Below are 17,465 nucleotides of genomic sequence, written 5' to 3' on the forward strand. Positions count from 1 at the left end.
TGCACTGAGCACGCGCCCAGCTCTTACTGGCATATGCTCTGGGCCCCTGTGAAGTGTCTGTCAGATTCTGGTGCAAAACCAGTGCATGGGCAGAGTGGGCTTCAAGAGGGTGCTCCTGGGTGCAGCGCAGAGGCTACAAAGACAAGATGTGACTCACTTATTACAACTTCTAAATCACTTTCACACTTTTGAAAATGTTATCCTAAACCAATGGTTAGGTCGCCATGGGGATTCTTGTGTGGGCCTTTGTTTACTGCTCTTTAAATTGGAGGAAATAATAAATGCATAAACTATGTCAGGCTGCCCACACTTCAGCACTACTGTTGCTGTGCCATTGAAACAAAGAGCAGCTACCACAAGCTCATTAAGGCATGAGCCACGCTTGTGCTGTTGGCAGGAATATGGCAGGGTAGAGGTAAACCTTCCTGCAAAGCGCTCGTTGGAAACTGCTTAAGCACTGTCCGTTTGCTCATATTAGACCATTAGGTGCTGCTCCTAGATCTGTGCTTCCCAACCTTTTCCTCACCATGACCCCATATAAATATTGGAAATTTGTGACCCCAAAATGATGCAGACAAGATCAGTGCCCTCTCCCTTTGTGGGTGGCATGGCCGGAGTGGGGCCCATGGTGGGCAGGGAGGGAGGGAGCATGCGGGCTGTGGACTCCAGGCTCCCTGCCCTACTGCCCTTCCCCTGAGGCCTCCGTGACCCAGCAGATAGGAAGGCAGCAGGGCAGGGAGCCCTGAGCCCTCAGTGGGCAGCCTGCATCTGCTTCCACCCCACACACAAATCTGGGGGGCACGTGCCTCCCCATGCATCCCTCCCCAGGATTTCTCAATTTTTTTTCCTGTGATTTTCATCATAATCAGTCAACACTGCTGAGTGTCTGCGATTCCCAAGGTTGGGAACTGCTGGCCTAAATACAAATACAGCTACCAGCTTGTGGGGGCAAAACACCGTGAATCCAACTACCCAACAGCGCAGTTTGATTCTGCAGCTCTTCCCAACCCAGGAACTTGGTTAGATGGATGCCTGGTTTTATTTGTTGCTCAGGAGAGTGGGCAGGTTTGAGATGCAATCTCTGATCAAACAAGTCCCTGGAGGGTACAAATCCTGTGTCCTTACTCCACACTGTGACCCAGGCTCTGTAACTGAGACTGCATCCTTTCTAGCACCGTATTAACTGTGCCAGACAGTCCTGAGCAAGCCAGCAGTGTTTCAGAACGAGGATTCAGTATCCCAATAAATGGTCCACTGTGACAACTTGGAGATGACACTGCACTGCAAGTGGGCTTTACATTTTCCTTAGCTAGCATCTTTCAAAGGAAGAAGGACCTACTAAAAATACTTTCTAATACTCTGGTGCCCTCTACAGCCTAAATAAATTGAGCGTAGCTCAGTGGGTGGAAGTAGGAAGAAGGCTAAATGCAGCCTGGGATGGATGCAGCCTGGGATGGGACGCCATTCCAGAGGCAGGATGATGTCACTGCTGGGACAGGAAATGAGTCACTAATACAATTGGTTGCAGGGCAGCATTGTGCGAGTACGAGGGCTCCCCAAACAGGAACTGCAGACAATGGCAGGAAATGAAAAAAATGTAATCCTGCCAGGAGACAGTACTTTTCATTAGATTAATTTAACACGCTTGCATTCTGGGTGGCTGAGGGCAGCCACCAACTTGGACAAGAGAAATGACAGGGAGTGGGAGAGTTGTGCGCACACGTTACAGAAGCCAGCCCCAGGGTGTGGCCGTGATGCCCCCAGTGGCTACCCAGCCCATTTCCCCCTGACTTTTAAGCATCCTCCCCTTCTGCTCACCTGCCATGCCTTGATATCAACATGTATTTAGGAATGGGAGGCTGCCCCGAGGACCCCAGAGCCAGAGCTAATTTTCTCACAAATTAGGCTATAATTGTTCATTGCCTTAAGGGCTAATTTCGTGGCCACCTCATCTCCCCTTTTACCCATGCCCAAGCCTCACAGCTATTACCAATCAATCATTTATCATGAATCAGTGTAGCGGGTGCTCAGCTCTGATCCACCTCACTCTCTTGACCCCCCACTGGACTCTCTAGCCCCATATCAGCCCCAGGCTAGGTTTTGGGCTTCCTAACCCCATCCTCTCAGCTCAGCCACTTAGGAGGTTTGGGTGAGCTGTTGCAGGCTGGGCCAGCACCCCCCACCCTGCCTCCACCAGACCGCTCAGCAAAACTCCCTAGCTGGTCTGGGGGCACTGGACCAAGCGGGCAGGCAGGGTCTCCATGGAGACTGGCCCAGGACCCCCACAGGCAGGGTATGCTCAGCTGGGCTGATGGGATGGGGCCATGGGCAGGTGTGGAGCAGCATCTGGGATCAAAACAGGTGGCTGGGGCCAGGCTAGGGCTGGGGCCGGGGCCAGGCTAGGGCTGGGGCTGGGGCCAGGTTAGGGCTGGGGCCAGGACCAGGATCATGAAGCAGTGACAGCTCAGGGCCCGCATGGCCCTGTACTGTCAGTACACCAAGATCCCACCCACCCCACTCACAGGTGCCACTCCCTACCCATCTGCAGCCCTATCCCATCCACCTGGGCTGAGTGGGGCCAAGAGACCTGCCCCAGGCTGGGTAAGGTCCTGTGGTGGGCCAGTTTTGTCCCACGGTCCATATTTTGCCCACCACTGCTCTAGCCCCTTTTCTGCCCTGCTCCTGGGCTCTGGCTTTACTCCCAAGCCGTCTCTGTCCTTCCTCTGACCTGTTCCCAGGCTTTAGCCGCTGGCCCTGCTCCCAGGCTTATTGGGACTTCCTCCTCCCCATAGTGTCCCTAACCAGCAATTACTGGGACCTCCACCTCCCCTTATTTTCACCCTAAACTGCCAGTGGGACCCTGGCTGTAAGGCTGTATTACCCACAGGCGTTTTGGGTGTCCATCAGTAGCCTCTCTCTCTAGCCTGCTCAGAAGCTACTCTCACATCAGCTTCCAGGGCCAGACTATCTGCCCAGCTCAGGACTGGGCTTATGTATACCCTGAAGCTGGTCTCTTGCTGGTCAGATGTCTAAGCTTTCTCAGCAGCCTTTCCTCCTCTTAAATTAATCATAGGCAGCCTAAGCGAACCCTGTTACAAGGGTCATATTTCTTTCTTCCTCATATATTATGTGCTTTTTATTTTCCAGAGTTTCTCTATCTCGCATTGACCCTGCATTTCTCCCTAATTGAATCCTCTTCTGTGCTTTAGTTAAGCAATATGAAAAGTGTAGAGAAAGGACCTGACCCCATTTGATAGATGTGTAAATCCAGACTAACCCCTTGAATTTACACAGGTATAAGTAGGAGAAAAATCAGACTCCTGATGTTGCCTGCCCATTGGGATGGTGCCTGGAGACCCAAGCAGGGAAGTGATAAGCGCTTACCCAAAACAACTAAGCATGGGCAGCAGCGATGCAAGCTCCTCCTCCCTCGAGCCTCCACCGCCTGAGCAATGCACCTTCACCCTGGAATCCACAAGCCACCATTAGCAGTGAGTTAATTCTCCATACACTTCATCCATAACAGAGCTGCTATCAGATAGTGACAAATTTAGGGCACTACTGTCTTGGCATGGGACTGAACCAGTGAGTTAGATCTCAGAGCTCTGCATGGCCCTGTTAGCCCAGCGTCATCTAGTACTCTTATTTCTGGATTTTGCCGTGATAGCATTTATTACTTGTATCGTAGCAATGCCTAGAAGCCCTTATTATGAGCCAGGGCACCCTTGTGCTAGTCACTGCAGCAACACAGAACAAAGACACAGCCCTGTGCGAAATGCTCACGCCACATGTGGATAACGAGAGATGACAGAGGGATTAAAAAGACACAAAAGACGATACTGGTCAGCACGATAGGCAGAATTCTGAGCACACTAATCACATATTTGTTGTCGGTGTCTAAATACCCTTCAGCATCACTGCTGAGACAATAGCCTTTTGGGGTGTACATGAGGAAATGGTCTGTATTTTCCCCAGTCAATATTCAGATAAAAAAGTTCTCGATTGGTACCTCCAGCCCTCCACACTATGCAATAATGTTCTAGAGGGTTACTCATTCTCTCCTCCTGAATTATTTTTTCAGGCGGCTGTTTCAGTGGCTTTGGTCTTATCTGTGGATATCCATGCTGTGACACACTCTTGTTTTGAAGAACTTTGCTTTCAAATTTTTCCCTCTTTATTTCCTGTTGTTGAAGAGAACTCTGTTTTTTTACATGGTTATTTTTATATTGTTGCCCATGTTGGATGCTTTGCTGTGCCACGTCGCGTTCCACAAGCAATATCCTGCTTTCCTCAAAGGTGCCGCTGCCAATAAAGACTGACCTTGAAGTCCATTCTGCATCCTTGCCTTCAGCTCCTGACACATATTCTCAGCATAGCCAGGTGTCTGGCGTGGGACCATGGATAAGAACTAGTACTTAAGGGCAGGCATTGTGGAAAGCTTGGGGGAAGGCAGTTAGAAATGGAGCTCAGTTTAGCACTTGCATAAGCAGCTATGGATTGGACCAACAGCTGGTCACTCGTCCAGTGTGACTGAGGACACTCGCCAGCTGTTGGTGCAATCAATAGTTGCTTATGAAAGTGCTAGGACACATCACTCGGCAGCCACCACTGGCATTCGTGCTCAGGGAGAGGGCTTGATTCCTCTCCCGGCAGTTTTACTGTAATTCCATTGGCTCCTTTCTGGGGAAAATAATCCATTGGAGATCGCATGACCATGGAGACCCGACTACCTTCTCCCTGTTTAATAGTGGAGGGGCTGAAGTGACTGGTGAGATCGACTGAGTATGCTGTGTGCACCGCCCCCCCAGCATTTGAGCCTGGTTGAGCCATGACTCGGTTAGGCAGGCAGGTTGCTGAATAAAATGCAGTACCAAATTCTGCCTGCTTCTGCAGTGGCTAACAGAATGGGCTCCTGAGCTCCAAAATATAATAAAATACCATAAGAAGAAGAGCTAAGATTAAATGGTGCATTTGTTACTGTAATAAAGAACTGAGCCAATATTCTGTTGTTCCTTCCAAGAGGCTCACTCTTTCCTTGTCCTATAGTTAGGGCCGTGGCCAGTGCCATGGGTGCACGTCTTTGCTTGGTCACTGACTTCCTGTGTGCCCTGGGGAAGTCCCTACACATCTCCATGGCCCAGTTCTCTCCCTGTGATGTGAGCACACTTTTCTTGCCTCTTGTGAAGCTAAAATGGTAAAACGGTGAGGTGCTCAGATGTGACAAGGGGGCAAGCCGAACAAGCAGCGACGGCAGGGAGACAGACTGTTGCAGAAATAGACAGGAGCCCATCGCGTGCACAATGCTTGCTTAAGCCTTGGGTCGCTCCATCTCTCAGTGTGATCCGAGCACCTGACTGTTAGGGGTATCCTGCTGTAAGTGCCACTCTATCACATTTTACTCAAGGTGCTGCCCTTGCTAATTTTAGCCTCCCACTCCGTGGAAGGGGTCACTCACTCCTCCGGGTATTGCAATGGACTGCATACGATGAGGCAATCCATTGCAATACTCCTGGAAGGCTTAGCGGGAAGGGTTGCAGGGCACCAAGGTGTGCCTGTGCCTTTATGGGCAGAAGCAGCCTAGTAAAGGAGCCTGGCAGGCTAGCAGAGCTCCACAGCTGCAGGTTGCCTCTGTAACAGCTAATGAGATAATTAGTGGGCACCTGGGGCTTGCTGAGCCCACTCTCTCTGCCAACTACCAGGAGAAAGAGCTCCTGCACAAGAGAGCTGCCTGATGCATCTGGCTACCTGCTTTGCTATCTCCAAATGCGGTAAGGCTCTGGAGCTCACAAGGTACCCGGGGCTAAGGGGCATGCTATCCTAAGGGTGGGAGTTTGCCCTGTTAAAGTGCTTATTATTGTTTGTGTTGTGTTGTAGGCCAGGGTTATAGGTTTGATTTATTGTTTGAAGCAGATGAGGCTAGTAGGAGTGGGGGTGGCCTCATTAGTGCCCAGAGCGGGGCACCTGACTATGTAGAGCCCCAGCGCCAGAGGGGCACAAGCTGCGGAGCACCAGAGAGCCCAGCGCTATATTGCTATAGCACACGTATTGCTATTTTTATCTCTAAGCTTGTGGGGCATGGTTACTCTCTACAGCTGGCATAAACCCTTGTTCTCTAACCTCCTTAAACAGTCCTGTGATGAAATATGGATTGGGCATGTGATTCTCTGACTACAGTTTGCACCACTTCTCATTCCCAGCTTTGTGCTCCAACACTTTGTGACCCTTCTTTAAGGAGACTACTGTTTAATAAACTGTGGGTGTGGTGGTTTGAAGTGTTGCTTCATTAGCTAAGACACTAGCCCTAGATGCACGTAGGTGAATAACAGGAATCGGGAAGCAGAACGTAACACTCCTGGGGCCGGTGTCCCTATGTGACTGGGTACTCTGCCCTCGTCTCCCTGCCCGTGCTCCCATCTCCTCATGTAGTTCTTGTCTTACGAGATCCTTATGGGAGTGATTCCACCCTTGTGGGTTTTGCAAAGGCCCATGCATGTATCCATGAGGACAATCGTAGCATTTTGCGTCTGCTAGGTCTCTAAGCCCAGCAGAGGCACCACTGTGCTGCTAACCTGCAGGGCTAGGTTGGCTCAGTACAATTCTCGACTGGGAGATCTCCCAAAAACACAATGGTCGTGGGGATGGGGTGAGGGTGAATCAGCGGGTGATGTTCTTCTCTCTTCCCCCGCCCCATGGTACTGGGAGGCACTGTTAGAGATCCTCACCCAGATTTGGAGTCCAGCTGACTTCAGTGGAGATTTTCCAGATTTATATTACATTAGACTCCTGACTATTTCCCTTCAGAGCAGGGGTGAAAGAGATGCAGTGACCACTCATGCCCATTAAAAACCTGTTATATTATTATCATGACACAAGTTGCCTAATGGCGGAAATGCTAGATAAGCTACTAATCTACTGAGGTGGCCCACATCACCACATGAACACAGCCTCTCATAAATATCAACTCATGCGTTGCCAGCTAGCATAGTTTTATAGCGAGTCTTGTGGGTTTTGGTGTTTTACTGAAATGCCCCAGCTTTCTGGCATCTCGTCATTTCCTGAGAACCCAAGCTTTTGTTTAAAAATTTGAAGAAAATTAAGTTACTCCTCTTCATAACTGCAAAAAAATCGTTTAAGACGTGAAACAAAAATTCAAAAAAACAGAAAGCAAATAAAAAGAACCTAATTTTTTATCTAAGGATTTTGAAGCCAGTCTCTCAGTTTGTTGGAGGCTGGCTCATGATTTTTGAGAGTGTGGATTAGCCACACCATGGATCAATATTCCCACTGGGAACGGAGGCACTGAAAAGTTCAGTGACTTTCCTGACATCAGGCAGAAAACGGCAGATAGAAATGAATCAAAGCTCCCAAGTCCCAGGCTTGTGTTTTACTATTAGACCACCCTCCCTAGAGCATGTTCTCCGGACAAATAGAGAAGTGCTAAGCCCGTAGTGGGTGAAAATTGTTTTTTTGCAATGTTCAGAGTAGGACGGGTGAACAACGCAGAACAGCAAGATGTGTTGGGGCTGCAACAAACCCTCAGTACTTTTACAAGATGTTTTCTGTCTGGAAGTGGAACAAAATCATTGCAAAGCAGGATGGCTGAAAAGTTGGCCCTGGCCCCTTGTGATGATTTCTGACAACCGATGGCTCTATTGTATGTGTGCGCTGGGTGGGGAGCAACAGGCAGGGAGACTGCATGCATGCATGGCATGCTCAAAACTTCATTTCAGAGAACAAGCCCTAAAATGCCTGCAGAAGGACTCTCCCTCAGGGCAGAAGCCAGAATGCTCTTTCCCAGAAGTGATTAAAAAAGCAGCTTTGGTTGGAGCCATCCTGAGACTTTTTCCAGCAAAAGGACTCTTCCAATAAGGCCTTGTTGAACACAATGAGATTTTTTCTGGGACTGGAAACGTAGTATTCACAGATGTCTGATTCTTTACAACAAAAGAAAGTTTAGAGAAATACTGATGTCCAGAGTCAGTCCAGTCATTGTCAGGCTAGCACTGTGCTGTAATGATTCATCAGTTGGATCAAAAAAAGAGCATAAAAAGACCCCACAAGCCCAATCTAATGTGTGGTTTCTTCTTCAAATTCCTATAAAAATTCAACTCTAATCTCAGGAAAGGATTGCCCCTGTGCTCAGGGGGCTGATGGAGACAGAGGGGATATGTCTGTGGAAGGAGAAAGGGTGGGTTTTGCAACGTGGCATATCCACTGTTTGGTATTACTTGCTGCACACAAATGCCTCTTCATATTGCAGAGCTACTTCTGTATTGACTTTGTTTGTAAAGAGCTGGGTTTGAACAAATCCATCTCTAAAGACTGCCCCTGAACTCCCAAACGAATTTAACGGGGGAATAAAAATAGGTCGAATGTAATGTCTCCCAGTCTGTGCAGTGTCCCTTGAAGATGACATGCCATGTTTAAAAATGCATGCACATCAGCTGACATCTGAGAATGGGACAGAGCTTTAATCCTTCTGTGGGTAATCGTATCCCAGCCAGATTGTTTCTCTTCTCAAAAGCCACCAAATCCCATCTGCAGTTGGATGCAGATGCCTCTTCTGCTCATTGAGCAAGATTGCTGCAAGAGCCTTCTCCAACCACAGCAACTGCCTGGAGATACCAGTTTCAACTTGTTCTTGGAGGCTTTACTACCTCTTAAGGGAATAATCTTTCCACCCTTCATTACCTGAGGGCCCCCCACCCCCCGCCAGCCCAGGTACTTGAAGTGATGTAACAGGAGTCTTTGTTTAGATGACCCCACTTCACCGACCATGTCCAAAGGGTCATTGCCTTAAGACATACTCCAAGATGCCGGTGGTCAAAGGAGCCAAGAGGCACTGTGGGCTCTGTGCTATTATTACTATGGCCCATAAGGAATTTAATATTGATGCCTTGTGTGTTACTGAAGAACTGGTGGGAGCGAACTGCTCCCCTTCTACTACAGTGGTGGTGAGTCATGGACACAAGGAAGAGGGAGCCATGCGAGCCGAGGCCCACACTGTCTCGGCCGCCTCCTCTTCTGGCTTATCCTGCATCAATCAGGAGTCGCTCTGGCATGAAGGAACAAGTAGGCTGTAAAGTTGATGGAAGCGAGAGGGGAGTCAGGCCCTCTCTGGGCTGTCTCCCTGTTTGTGACCTGCACACCTGCTGTGAACGTGGTGTCTACTTCACACCCGTCTGCCCTCTGCATTCAAATACCATCTCTGCTGCAAACGCCTCTAAAACGCTTTGCACGCAGCAATTCAGCCCGCACCCAAACTCGTGCAGGTGAACCAGAAACTTCCCCTGTGGACTAGTTACTCGGTAACTGCAGGTGCAAGGTTTCCAGACCCTTTCCCTGAAGCACCTAGTACTAGCCACTACCAGAGATAATAGCCTAGACTACCTGAACTGCTAGTCCGATCCAGGCTGGCAACCCCTTTGCTCCTAATTCAGTTTCATTTATCTTGGTAAAGGAAAACTTAAAGGTGGGAGAGCACTGAAAACAGTAAGAGACTTCTCTTCAGCTACTCGGTGACTTATGTAAGTGAGAGCGGAAGGCAGGAGTCCTCACGCCCAGGCCCCTGGGAGTTCACACACACCACGTCTGCCAAAGGAGAACAGCAAATATTTGCTAACGCCAGCGGTTGTTTCTGGCAGCCTTTCTCCTTTTCTCAGCAATTCCTGCAGCTGCGGAGCAGGTGGCGCTCTAGACTTTTTTTCCTCTGGCACCCATCTGGTTTCTATCTCTGTACAACTATTAGACTCTTAATCTGCCTAGGAAACAGGGACTGCCTCAGTTTCCAAGGCGGGAATTAATTCCATGTCAATACATGAGAGTGGCATGTTGTACCCAGCAGAGAGTAAATCTTGTGCCCTGTTAGAAGGCAAATATTCTCATAAGAGTTCTTAACGAATTAAGTTTCTTCAATTAGGAATTTGTTTATTTCCTTTGTATAGAGAGATTACTGCTATAAACATAACTGCTGTTACTATCCATGTGCTTTTCAGCTTCTGTTGACTTCTATATTTGACTGTGGCACAAGCTGTTGTGACTAATAGCTATTCAAAACCCTGGTTGTTCTCTGCTTCTGATTCTTCATCAATTATCAACTGTTGAAGTCGAGGAATGTTACATATTCGGAAGAGAAAGTACATCTCTTAGGCATGATCAGGGAGAATTGCCAGGAAAAGAGGACACCCTTTGCCTGGTTACTTTTGGGTGAGTACTGCTGCCCCTAACCCAGATGGGATCACCCCATAAACCTTCTGGGCCTGATTTTTTCAAATAGTGATCACCCCGAGAGTCCCACTGACTTCCATAGGAAGTGTAAGTGGTCAACACTTTTGAAAACCAGCCCCTGTAGAGATAGCAGCTAGTGCTGTTAGCTCACGCTGCAGGGGCCTTTGCTTTTGGATCCAGGGTTTCCGTTCTGATTTAACTCAGATGCCAATTGCCTGAACACAATAGGAAAATGGTAATAATAAGAAAAGAACCTCTACATCCAAAGAGACTGCCCTCTTCAGTTCATTTCCCTAGAGTCTATTGTCGTAAGAGCTCATGATCTGGCCTCTACGTCTTCCCCAGGACAGTGGGATCTTTGTTTGGGTCAAGGCCTCCAGGTCCGGTTATGCAGATTAGCTGCAAAGAGAAGCCCGCATTGTAAAGCTTAAGGACATGTACACTGTAAGCATCCCCTGGGGACAGTCTTTAGTATGCCAGCGCACAACTTGTACAGAAAGGAGAATAAGTAGCAGGCAGGCGTGTAAAAAAAGAAACCTCGCCCATCTGTTCTTTCTATAAGGCCAACTACTTAGGCGATGCAGCCTCTGACTTGGCCATATGCTCCAGTGGCAACCCTATCTGGCACAGAACCCAGAAGCTCTGATACAGCTCTTTTGCAGTCTGTTTACCCAAGGCAAAACAACCTGATGGGATTACTGCATTTTCTGCTTGGACAATGGAGCAAACCCTCATACAATCACCTGCTCTGCAGGCCATAGTCCCCAGGGTTTCAGCAAGCACTCACCCTTCCCTCTCCATGTTTGTTTGCAGAGTGCTGAATATATGAATCTACTAGCATGCCACGGACTCTGAATAACACTCAGACACACCTCCCCATGTGCACTCCCCCAGGCGTACACATGGACTGCCAGCGTGAAAAGGCCAGTCTTCCCTCCCTTTATAGCAAGGCTTGTAAATCTGCCTCCAGCCTAAGTGTGACTCACATGGACCTGGTTGGAGTGCCTGCCACACTTCCTGCTAGTCTTCTTACTTGCTTCCATTTGTACTCCTTAGCTAGATTTCCATTCATAACATTTTCCTGACGAGGAGCCAGAAGAATATTCCCTGCAGAGTGGATCAGGTTCATCTTCTGCAATGCCAGGAAAGCCAATGAGGACAGGGCAGGCTATAAAGGAATCTTGAATTTGGTCCATGTTTTGCAATTAAAAAAAAAAGAAAGAAAACCATGCAATCATTTACCTAGACCAGTCTTTGCCTTCAGGTACTGTTGTCTTTCCAAAGTCCAAGGGCTGATATCATAGATTTGTCCCGCCCACTACATGGGCATTGTTTTTGTTCAGTTTATCAGTGTGAGGGTGGTATCCCCTGATGCCTTTCACCAAACGCCAAATGCACGTGCCTCCTGATTGAAACACAGCTCCAGAAGGTGTGACAAGGACCTGTGCAAATGGTCTGGTCCCCCTGCTAATAGAACAGCCATGTCTTGTTCAATAAATAGGGGTGGAAGTAACTGGATTATATTTCCCAGAGCAAGGCAGTGTGCTGGTGCTGTGGCTGCAGCTGCCATTGCACTTGTCATATTCTACCTGCTCTTCCCTGGTGGTGGTGCGTGCACACAAAGTCCACATAGGCAAAGAGAAAGAGGATCCAGGGCTGAAGAAGGAAACTGGTCTCTAGCAGCTGAGTATTCTGGTGCTGTAAACTGGAGAGTAAGAAGGAAACAGATGCAGTTTCAGAATAAAGCCGCAGAGCACATCACTGCCTTGGCCTGAAACGGCACGAGCGTAAGGAACGGTTCCTCTGTTAAGAGAGAGATTTGTATACAACAACTGTTTGTAATGCCCTGAAGCCCTAAGATCCAGGGTCACTCTGCAGTAGGCACTGTAATAAGCCCCTCATTTAGAAACAGCCTCTCCCCCAGACCGCATACAGCCTTGATAGATAAATAGGAGGATAAACAAGGGTGAAGTGGCTTGCCCAAGACCACTCATCTGGTCAGTAGCAGAGCCAGGGACAGCCCTCGGTGTCCAAGACACCAGGACACAAGTCATAGACTGTGCCATAGTTAAAAGAGGTACAGAAGTCAATCGACTAATGTATGGCGCTGGCTGTATACCAGGGCAGGCTGCTTTGAATTTATGAATGGGCAAATTTGTATCTCATAAAGGGTACATCATCCATATATTTTTTGTAAATAAACACACCCACCCGCTTACAGGTCGGCCAGTCTTGTGACATGCCACATGAAGACCAAAGTTCTTGCCAAACTAACCCTTCTCCCCTCTGCTGCTCTTATCTTGGGTGGACCTTGGATGGTTTCTTTTTCACCTGATGTAACTATGATGAAGCAATATCTCTCCATTTAAATCCCTCCCTGGAATCACTTGTCCTGCAGCGTCCGCAAAGAGCAAGTCAGTAATAAGTCACATACACATTTGTAATGGTACGCAGAAAATGTGCACAGAGAGTGGTTTTCTGCATGAAGAAGTTACATGGGCGTGAGGTATATTTATAATGGATATTTATACCACTTTGGTGACATGGTATAGATAAAAAGAAGCAGAAGAAATACGTGCTAAAAGAGCAGCAGGGGCACAGTGTGTGTTTTGCTTTGCAGTTCGCCTGTTAAGGCAGAGATTTGTTTTCCTACCTCGGTTGAATCCATCCTGAGTCTTTTGTCAACTTATTTGCTGGATTATTTTGTAGTGGTTTATCGCCAAGGACTCTGGCAGTTATTTTAGAAAACAGAAAGGGACACAAAACTTCTGTTCGGCTGCCTAGCCATTTCTCTAATGAACCTTATGTGGGGTGAACTTTTGATCGGGGTCATAAAAACGTACTTTTGCTAAGTGATGCTTTTCAATGGAGGCGTATCCATGCAAGAAGTTTTTCAGCCCTTTATTTCCTTGAGATCATCAGAAATAATTCAAAGCAGAGTTTACCTTGCATGCCAAGGACGCTGCTCATCTGAGGACTGTGGGTTCAACAGATAAAAACATGGAGATATTATGGACAGATGGAAGAGAACAGAACTCGTGAAAATCTAGTAGTGTATTTGGGTGCTTGAAGGGGAGCTGATCATTTTAGGAAATGTATCCTTAAGGCTCGGGACAGAAGTTACACATCAGTTACGTGTCATCAGAAACTGATTTAAACCTCTTACAGAACAGACGTGTAGTGCACATAAATTGCTTTCAGAATGGCTGAAACTGGTCTAAGCATCGGCGACGTGTAGGGGGTGCACCGCCAGCGGCATCTGCGGGCGGTTGCTGATTGCCACTGGCCACTGCCAAGGCTGCTAGCGGCGTCTGCATGTGGTTGCTGATCACTGCTCAGTGCTCACCGCCCCGCCCCTCACTGCTGACACTGCCAGGGCTGCCTGTGGGAGCTCCCCACTCGCCACTGCCATGCCCCTGCCCCCGCTGCCTGCGGGCAGTTGCCGTGCCCCCCTCCAGCCTCAGCTGGCATGCAACATTCATGGGTTTAAGATAAAACTGGTTGAATGTAGTATCAGACTTAACTGATTTGGGTTAAACTGGTTTATGAAACTTCTGTCCCAAACCCCTTCCTAGCTCAAGTTAAATCACAGTCCCCCATCGTCCCAGCATGCTTTCCAGCCCTGGGTTGTGCTGTCTGCCCCAGCAGAGAAGGGTTGGGGAGCAGGGGAGGCAGGGACTGTGCCTCCCCCCCAGCAAACCCTGGCTAGGTCTGGGCTTAGGGAGGGGGGCATTAAACTTCCCTTCCCTCAAATACAGAGCTTCCCTACCCTGCTATAAACTTATTGCTGGCTATAAGTGTGGACTACAAATCCCAGAGGGACCTGGAAGTAGGAAGTAGAAGTGATGGGTAACCCTCCAGAGTCCTGCTGCTGTGTATGAACGGCAAATCCCAGAGACCTCGGGGGCAGCAGGAAGAGGAAGCAAACACACAGCCCATGCTGGCTACATGCCAGAGAACCGTGCTCTAGCACCTTCTGGCTTCTGGCTTGAGCCACTGCAGGCATGTGGCTGCATTTCCTAAATCAAAAGTGAATGTCTGTCCAGTTGTTTCTCAGTTTAATCTGTGCAGTTTAAACTAACCTGCAAAGACTGAATCAATTCAGCCTCGGGCTTTTTGACTGTCTGTACTTAGCTGAAAGGTTCTCAGGTTCTGGCTCCTCACTCCCGTTAAAAGGCAGGCTGGTTTATTTCTAAAGAAGGCTCCTCATGAGTTCTGCCTTACTGGGTTTTGGGCATTTGCTTTGCAGTCCCTGCGTAGGCAAGACCAGGGGCCTTGTGAACAACCCCCCTGTAATCCACTTCCTTACACTTTGCAATTACAGACATTTCTGATTTCTGTCCTCCATCATAAGTTGAGACCCAGCTCCTGTCCCTTTGCACTTCCTCAGTGCCTGAGTGATTGTACAGATATTTTGTGCTACAACATTTCAGTTCAGTGAGTCAGGTCAGGGCTCGACTGTGATTAAGCTATGAACTTCCTGGGTTTTGTCAGTTAATGAGGAACCCTAGTCCGCTGCTAACTGCTGTTTGTTTGTATAGTTCTTCTTCTGGTGGTTTTTTTTTTTTAATTCCTAAATAATATTTGTGGTTTGGGGGTTGTTGTTTGTTTTGGGTTTTTTTAATTAAAGAGAGAAAAATCTTCAGTCAAATTAGCTACAGGGCCTAAATACATCAAGTGCAATGCAGCTGTCTTTGTAACCATAGCCTATCATCTTTCAAATATGTATGCATATATTTTCCTAACATGAAGCCGCTGGAACTTCCACACTGAAAATTAAATATGTGCGTAGGCGTTTGCTAGACTGGGAGAATAAAAGATGTGGCTCAGGCATTTTTTAGACCCTGGATTTTTGACCCAGTGACTCTATAACTTCTTGAATAGTTACAATCCTGTATGTAAACAGAGCTTTTGTCATGCAGATTAAGCATGCATTCCCCATAAGTCACTCTGCAAGGGGAAAACCCAGGAAATGTTTTATAAAATCTAGTGCTGTCAACTCTCATGGCTTTCAGTGTTCTTCTTAAAGCCTCAGCTCCTGGAGTGGAGTAAAGCTGGGAAATATGAATTCTGAAAACTTAAAACCAGAAAGCAAGTTAACAAAAGAAAAAGTTGTATTTTTTTTTCAATCTCTTGATTTTTAAGCCTGTCTTGTGATTAGGCGAGGGTGAGGTTGACTCATGAGTTTTGAATGCTCTGAGTTGGTGATAATGAATCACTGCGTATTCTCTCGGAGGGTCTGAAATCAAAGGCTCCTGACTTTCCTTGGCCTCTGTGGATTTTGGAACCCTCTTCAGACCCCAAGGGGCAGAGCCTCAGCTGGTATAAGTTGTCGTAGTTTCAAAATAACAGCTTACTGCCACTGAAAGTGTCTCTAAATTCACCCCCCAACACCCTTCAGTCTAGGTTTTCAAAATACCACTCATTTGAAAAAAAACCAAAAAAGGGAAATACTGTTATAATTCTTCCCCCTGCTCCCTCCCCCAGCCTTTTTTCTTTTCTTTTTTTTTAATACTTAGTGTTCATAAAGGCTTGACAGTGGGAATCCTGACAGGCCGCCAGACAGCGCAGATTATTCACTTCTTGGAGGGCACATCTACACATGCACACTCACTGCGCAGTAACCAAAATTACTACACAGTACAGGCACACATCTACATGAGCCCACCCATACTGCAGAGTAAATATGGCGACTTATGACATCTTGGGTGTAAATTTGATACCTGCGTCATGCACGTATCAAATTTACGCCCAATTAGTTACTGCACAGGAAGGCATGTATAGACAGCTTACTGTGCAGTAACACCATATGTGTGGACTGAGTTGGGACTAACTGTAGTTCATGCGCTTTAACGCCTACATGTGTAGACATTGGCCTATTCCTGCTTATTGTGCAATAATTTACTGTGCGGTAGCTTTAAGCTGGAGTAAAAGCATGTGTAGACATGCCCTGAAAGAACTAGATAGTTGGGGGTCCAAAACCTCATACCTGGTCCCAGGAGATCAGCTACAAAAGACCTACCATAGTATAGCAGAGCTCACAATCTGCACCGAAATCTGAGCAGTTCAGGAGCTGGACTCGCTTTCAAATCGTATGGTCTAATTTGTCATTCCCCCATGTCCTTCTTTGTGCCAGTGGCTCCGCCTGGTGAATCTCCATTGTCAGAGCTGACCTTCCATGCCAACACAGGTGATGCCAGCCAAGGGGGGCCATTAAGAGAATATATTGTGCCCAGGCTTTCGTGGCTGCCACAGTAGCCCCTGGGGCCACTGGCCCAAGTCAGAGGAACTTAGTTTCAAACCGCCTTCATTTGCACCCAAGGCTAAAACTTCTCCCTGTCAGACCAGAATAGGGGCATCTTGAATGTGGCAAATGGGCACCATTGCCTCCCAGATGTGGAGCCTAGCTGGGCTCCAAAGATGGAATTAACTGGGGACTCACAGCCTGAGATCTTAATTTCTGGACCTCACAGCAGCTCTGTGGGGCAGAGACCACTTTCTGCTCCTGTTTTCCAGATGGGGAATCCAAGAGGTTAATTCTGTGGTAGTCATATATAAAAAACCACATTTCTCCTGACTCTTAGTCCCATGCCACACCACAAGACCTTCCTTCTCAAGCTGTATATGGGCTCTGGTAAACCAATAAATTTTCCATGTTAGCTAATTCCCTTGCATTCTTGCCAGCTACCATTTTTATTACTAAACATGTGGGCAGTCATACCACCCCATAATATAGAAAGGTCCTGATTTTATAGCTCTGTGTGGTTTTTTGGAACACATTAGAGGATTTTAATGGGAATTTAAAATTAAATAGGGTATTGTCTCCATATATCACATCCTGACTTCAGGGACCAGTGTGGGAAAAATTTCAGGGCTGCTTTCTAAAGCAGGCTTTCATTTTGGCCAAGTGAAATATTATGCTTAAAGTTTTGTAGCAAATCATTCATGCATTTTATCTTGGCAATCTATTGATGGGGAAGAATGGCAGTATTGGCATCATCAGATCAGGAGGTCAGACCTCCTCAACTCAGGAGATTAGCTTTACAATCATGAGATTTTTTTTTTTTAAAAAAGGACTTAAACAGGTCACATACTCAAGCTGTTCTGTACAGCCATGAGGCCTGCAATCTCCTTTTTCTTAAATGCAAGATAAGAGTCTCACCTAACTACTTTGCACTCGGGGCTGTGGCTTTACGAACCTCATTAAACGTCTAGAGGCTTCCAGTAAAATAGCAAGT

The 17,465-nt window shown here is 47.5% G+C and overlaps 1 long non-coding RNA gene across 3 annotated transcripts in view; it reads left to right on the top strand.

Annotated features, from left to right (window-relative positions):
* Nucleotides 1-17,465, top strand: part of LOC149854187 (uncharacterized) — a 180,808-nt gene that overhangs the window by 125,160 nt on the left and 38,183 nt on the right. For all 3 annotated transcript variants that reach the window (XR_016438828.1, XR_016438830.1, XR_016438829.1), the window contains one exon: nt 3,295-3,491. This is a non-coding gene — a long non-coding RNA (uncharacterized LOC149854187). The remainder of the gene's footprint in view (nt 1-3,294; nt 3,492-17,465) is intronic.

This window comes from Crocodylus siamensis, chromosome 13 (assembly GCF_052110815.1).
Source record: "Crocodylus siamensis isolate JL-2025a chromosome 13, ASM5211081v1, whole genome shotgun sequence".
In the NCBI taxonomy this organism is placed as follows: domain Eukaryota; kingdom Metazoa; phylum Chordata; order Crocodylia; family Crocodylidae; genus Crocodylus; species Crocodylus siamensis.